At 37.0% G+C, this 7,031-nt stretch overlaps 1 pseudogene; it reads right to left on the reverse strand.

Moving 5' to 3' along the window:
- Positions 1-2,087: 2,087 nt before the first annotated feature.
- On the reverse strand, positions 2,088-3,774 carry LOC136345442 (piggyBac transposable element-derived protein 4-like; annotated as a pseudogene).
- Between the last annotated feature and the right edge of the window lie 3,257 nt (positions 3,775-7,031).

A 7,031-nucleotide genomic window follows, 5' to 3' on the forward strand; every position in this document is an offset into this window, starting at 1 on the left:
ATGCTTTAAGGTAAAACCAAAACCATTAAAGTTCCTAATGGGTTCCCTCCCGGCTGCAAGGGTGACACCGTCACGACCTTTTTCGAATTGCGGAATAGATTATGCAGGACCCATATTAGTAAAGGAGGGTACGTTACGTAGATCTAAACGTGTAAAAACATACATTTGTATTTTTGTTTGTTTCGCTACGCGAGCAATACACATAGAGCTGGTTAGGGACCTCTCTACCGTTAGTTTTTTAAACGCGCTAGATCGGTTCTGTTCAAGGCGAGGAAAGCCCACTGATATCTACTCGGATAATGGCTCCAATTTCGTGGGGGCAAATAATCATTTTCTCGAACTTCAAGCATTACTAAACAATAAATTGCATGTCAATGCTGTATCGACACATTTAGCAAATGATCAAATCCGGTGGCATTTTTTACCAGCCCGTAGCGCTCATATGGGTGGATTATGGGAAGCGGCAGTTAAATCAACCAAATTTCACCTTCGCCGTGTTTTAGGAGATTCGGCTTTAGCCTATGAAGAGATGTATACCTTATTGGTAAAAATTGAAGCATGTCTAAACTCACGTCCACTAACGCCAACCTCTAACGATATAAATGACTATCTACCCCTTACTCCCGCGCATTTCCTTATTGGTGACTCACTGGTAAGCCCCCCTCAACACGATGTTAGAGATAGTCCCATATCTCAGTTGTCTCGATATGAACGTGTCCAACAATTGCAACAGCAATTCTGGAGTAACTGGGTTAAGGACTACCTAGCAAGTCTCCAAAATAGAAGTAAATGGAAAAAGTCGGCTGATAAATCTATAGAAATTGGATCCTTAGTACTGTTAGTTGAAGACAACCTGCCACCACTTCGATGGTCATTAGCCCGAGTTGTACAACTTCACAAAGGGAAGGACAATGTGATACGTGTAGTGACAGTGCGGTTGCCAAACGGAACAATATCAAAGAGAACAGTGTCCAAAATCTGCCCGTTACCTACGGGTGAGAATTAAAATTTAAGGAACTTAAAAAGTAGGGACTTTTTAACGGGGCCGGCATGTTAAGACGTAGGTCCATTTAAATAAGAAATAGATTAAGTTATAATTTAAGACCTCAAGTTACGCCTCTGTCCCGCAACTTATTTCCCAGTATTCTTCAGTAAACCAAACTACCTCAAGAAGGAAAAGGGCCGCTTAGTGCGGGGAGAGATATGTTCGTTCCCTTTTACGACGCAAGAAATTGGGATATCTACGATGAGCTAAGAAAGCTTATCGTGTATCCTAATAGAAGTGCGTCGTATAAGTACCCGACTAACGGTCACATTCCTTAAAAATAGGTACCAGATGTGTGAAAGTTGGCCCGGGAAGGCAGCACGCCTCTGCCTGGAGGTTCTGGCATTCTGGTACTTAAGATCTGGGAAGGGAGATTGCGGGGTTTTTTCTTTTTGGATTTTTGACAAGAACTCGAACAAACCGTTAGTAAATTTTTCGGGAAATAGAATAAGAAATATAGATACTTTGAATCAATACTCAGGGACTTAACTGAACCACAAAATTTATATAGTGGCTCGTTGTCAGTTAGTCCTTACTCGTCTGGCCAAATTAATTAGCAGCAGTTCAATAAATCGTTATTATTGTTTCGGGGTGTTAATTAATTGAAACCAGAACCCAGTGTCCCTGATCCTGTAAGATCAGGGTGGTCCTTCAATAGTCCAGTCAACGTTCAACGTGAGTTTCACAACAAGGACCAACAGTAGGTTTATTCAAATTTCTTAAAACCTTCCTTAGGCAATAGTCTTTCAGTCATGCTGAAAAGATTCTTAACCTTTAAGAGGTCGCGCTTAAATCGAGACGTAAAAGGTGGCACGCGGACTACTATTCTGCTATAGATTATAGTTAAGATAGAATATAGATTTCAGTCCTAACAGTTTGCTGTTCGACGATAACACTTTTGTGCTTTCTTAACTAATTATTTATTAATTTTTAAACAGGGAATAAAATGTAGTATTCTATTATTGTTAAACATAAAAACTAAACAAATTATTCTACTATATAGCAAAAAATGAAGTGAAACTAATTCTAGAAAACGAATGTCTTATTCACTTTCTTCTTCTACAGCAGAACACTCATTACAAATATTTAGTGTTCTAAACATAAAAGTTTTCTGCATTTAATACATGAAAATCGCATAGGCCGATTTTTTTTTCGGTCACAATAGACGCAACGACCACGCATATGCGCCGCCGCAGCAGCGGGTTCCGGATTGGCCTCGATCCCCAAAATGCTTCTTATTCGTCGTTTCAAAATATTTGAAACATTTTGCGTTACACGGCGTCGAAGGTGGCCTTCTATTAGTTGGAATGATAATTGTCGTAGAAACTGACGTCTTCTAACGTTCCATGTCGAGTTATTGATGGAATATACGACGTATGAATTAATTCCTGTTGCATTGAGAAAAGAATAAAATAGCAACATGGGCCATCTCCGAGTGTTTCTCGAAACATCATAAGCCGCACATAGTTTATCAACGCAGTCCACTCCACCTTTGGTGGCGTTATAATCCAATATTATTTCGGGTTTTCTTGTGTTTTCGTCAATTTTGTCATCGTAATGTGTGCTCGATACCAACAGGACATTTTTATTTCTTTTTGGAATAAAAGATACAAGTGTAATATGGTTATGAAAAGCAAACATGCTTGATAAATTAGGACGATTTGTAGGACGGGTAAACTCTTGCGGCAGCTCTCTCTTGGTCTTTCTTATTGTACCAATAAGAGTCAAGTTAAAATCCTTTTTCAAAGTTTGAAGAAGTTCCATGCTGGTAAACCAGTTATCCACTGTGATATTTCTGCCAGTACCTTTTATCGGGTCGAAAAGCCTCATAACCACATCTTTTGGCGAATTACTAAATGAAAAGGGACCTTCTGGTTGGCGACGATGGTAAACCTCTAGATTCACGGTGAAAAATGTTTTTTAATCAACTAGGACGAACACCTTAAGTCCATATCTAGCGGGCTTGCTAGGTATGTATTGCCGAAAGCTTCATTTTCCCCAGAAAGCTTCGAGCATTTAATCAATGGTCACGTTCTCAAAAGGCACATATGCAGCTTTACATTTTAAGACAAAATCAGTAAAAACTTCCCTTATTGGAGCCAGTTTATCATACTGCCATCTGTCGGATCGTGTGGTCCCATCATCAAATCTTAGATGCTGCATGAGGAAACGAAATCTTTGTTGAGGCATTGTCAGTCGAAACAGCTCCACTCCTGTCCCATTTTTGTCCCACATTTCGTCGAGATTTAGCCGATTAGATTTTAGAACTCCAGATAAATACGGAAGTCCGATAAGTGCTTTAACTTCAAATAAACCAGTAATTTTTGCATCTTTTTCTCTTAGGTAATTATCTCAATTCCCTAGTATATGCTGATTTGTGTAAATTACAATATCGTTGAGAATTTTATCCGAAAAAAAGTGACTAAAAATTTTTATTCTTTTTTTACGTGTTTTAGACAAGTTTTGACACCTGGAAGATCTTTTATAAGATTTTCTTTTCGAGTCCTTCCATATCTTGCTATTGGATGTTTTCACCAAATTGTTGTTTTGTCTTTACCAGTGAAAGTAGGCCCCTGTATTGAAATTTCTTCACCACTTTCAGAATCGGAATATTCTTGTTCGGTGTTGCTATCAATACGTTTTATTTCAACCAGATCATTCTCTTCCAAATCTTTATCGTCATCGTCAAAAGTATTTTGTGGTATATCTTCCCACAAACACTCTTCCATAAGTTTTTTCAAATGGTTCTGTTCGTATTCCCAAGATCACATCTAAAAAATTAATAGTCCGTAACATTTAGATGTCATTTTTGAAGAAAAAAACCAACTTATCTTGTTTAGTAACACAATTTTAACTTAATTGTATACTTTTATTAACCCTAGAATACGGGACTATTTACCCTGAACGTAAACACGGGATTATCGTAAATTTTACGACGCCATGAATATTTATATTTAATTCTATTTCTCAAGTTATTAAGAAACGGCAAATATAACGAATATATTATTTGTAATTTAAACAAACTTGTAACATTACAAAATGAATATTATTTTTTAACTTTCAGTGCATTTTTTACAAATATTTCCGCGGTGTTCCCCACATATTGGCTGTTTGCAGTCTTTGCAAAAATTAGTGGTCATTCGTCTTTTTTGGCTAGGACAATAGAAACATGTTTTTCTTTTTTTTTCTTGAGGGTTGTTGGCGTCTTCTTCTGGCCCTAAATCAAGAATTGATGCTATATCTTGGCGAAGATTTCGACGTAAAGTCGAGCTATTATATCGTTGTAGCATCCATGACTTAGCCAGACACTGGCTTAAATTGATCATATACTGGTATCTGGACAGAGGTTTTTTACCAGTTTTTAATATATTGAATGTGTAAATGACATAAGAGTTTATGCTACTCATATTTATCATGCCATAAAATACACATAAAGGCCATCTCCGTGTTTTTCTACTTGAATTCATATTGGAACACATTTGATCAAATGTGTCCACACTTCCCTTTGTTTGGTTATAATTATGAATAATTGCTGGTCTACCAGTTGGTTCCATGACTTCTGCTCCCTCATGCATTGTTGAGAGTAACAGAACTATTTTGTTTTTTCGTGGCATATAAGATAGTAGTGTCTTTTTCTTGTCGAAGCAAAACATTGACGTATTTGGGATTCGACTTTTTACATTCAATAACTCATTTGGAATTTCCCTTTTATTTTTGCGTATAGTTCCTATCATTGTTAATTTGTAGGGATCTTGTAGTAGCTGGTCAGCGAGCGAAACTGATGTGAACCAATTGTCCATGGTAATATTGCGATTTGTACCGTGAACCGACTTCGTTAATTCTTTTATATAAAACTCGGATAGTGGTAAACCATTTGTCGGTGTTTTTTTTCCCAAATAAGGGCTTGCATCTAACATGTATTTGGTTGAAGAATCGCACACCATTACAATTTTCACTCCATACTTCGCTGGTTTATTAGGAATGTACATCCTAAATGGACAACGTCCCCGAAAAGCTAGGAGTTGTTCGTCAATGGTGAGGTATGAAGACGGAGTATATGACGTTTTACATGTTTCAATCAAAATGTCCCAAATCTCTCGGATATGTGCAAATGGATCATTTAGTTTTCTCTCTTGTCTAGTTTCTTTAGCATCGAACCTTAGGCAATTTAGCAGGAAATAAAATCGGTCATAACTCATGCATGCTCTATAAAAAGTACCCGAAATAGTGATATCAAACATATGCTTTACTGATAAATGATTATCTTTCTTTGCAGCAGACAGTACTAAAATACCGAACATAGCTTTTAGTTCATCTTTTGTCGTTTGGGAGACATTCTGGTGGCCGCTGAACTTTTCCGATTGTATGGCGATTTGTGCATTTGTATGTTCCAAAATAATATTTAAAATTTTGTCCGAAAAGAAATGAAGAAAGTATTCGTCCAAAGTAGAACAGTCCCTTGCTGCGCCTTTAGGATCGGATATAAAATGTACAATATTTCTCGCAGCTGTTCTTTTGGACTTTTTGGGTATTTGTGTGGACCACTTATGGCCATTCTTCCCTTTTAGATTCATATTTTCGAAACTGGCAATATGTTTTGAACGGGTACGCAATTGTGATAAGGGAATATCATCCTCATCTAATTCGTCCATTATTTCTCCGGTTTGATCGGGAATATTATCTTGTTGATTGGTATAAGAAGCCAAATTTTCATCATATTCATTATCGGTATCGGAACCAATTGACGCAGCTTCCAAAATGTCCTCTTCCCACTCACTTCCCCTGTCCTCATAGGACTCTGGATCACTTTCATTTCCAGTCAATATACGTGCCGCTTCATCCTCTAATTCCTTTTGCTTCAAAAATTTTAAATTGGACATGATACTACAAAAATATTTGCAATCGTACATGTAGGTAGAAAAACCAAGCAATCTTACCTATATTACATATGTATGTATATTTTATAACAAAAAATAGGAAAAATAACAAAACTTAAAAAACCGTACTTATTAAAAAAAACTAATGTGAACACGGGACTGTCGTAAAAATTACGACTCAATTTGAAAAAATCGATTTAGGGAGATAATTTAAAGCAGGTGCATATTACACTGTATTGCACAATACTACGTTTGAAGGTACTCAGATAGCCAGTCTCATAAGTTAACCGAAAGTAGGCGAAAATTGACGAAATCGGGCGAGCTTCGTAAAATTTACGATAGTCCCGTATTCTAGAGTTAAACACAAAACCAAGGCAAGAAAGGTCGTATGGGGAATTACCGTCCGCAATGAAGAAAGTACCGAGACGAAACGCACTAAATGACGTACAAAAGCGCATGCGCCACTATTAACGCATGTTATGAGACTACTGTGCAGCGCCACATCAGCAGGTGACGCATCACGGAATTATTTTAAATATATTAATCTTGCGGAGTGAGACTCCGCGCGCGACCCCCGAAAGGTTAAGAAACATTTTAAAAATGAGAGAAAATAATTTTTTATGTACCCGAGCCGCGCATTCACCAAAACGTTATCTACTAAAAATGATATTAAAAATGAAGATATTTGCTAAAAACGCAAATGTGCTGGATAGCCATCATTTTGGAAGAATTTGTATTTGATGACATTATCAAGTATTCAGGTAAAACAATTGTTTTTAGTTGTCTTTCAGTCACGCATGTGCATCAGAAGACGACATTAAACGCGAATTGGAGGAACTTGGTCATAGTGTTAGAAGTGTCATGAATATTAGAGAAAAACAAACAAAACGTCGTTTGCCTCTCTTCTTTGTGGATTTGAATCCTAATTCTAATAATAAAGACATCTACAATATCACAAGACTGCAACAAACAATAGTTGAAATAGAACTTCCTAGGAAATTAAAATCTTTAATACAGTGTACCAGATGCCATGAATTTGGTTACACAAAAAACTATTGCACTAAATCGTTCAGGTGCGTAAAATGTTCTGAAGACCATGAAACCTCCAA

Source organism: Euwallacea fornicatus, chromosome 19, assembly GCF_040115645.1.
Source record: "Euwallacea fornicatus isolate EFF26 chromosome 19, ASM4011564v1, whole genome shotgun sequence".
NCBI classification, from domain to species: domain Eukaryota; kingdom Metazoa; phylum Arthropoda; class Insecta; order Coleoptera; family Curculionidae; genus Euwallacea; species Euwallacea fornicatus.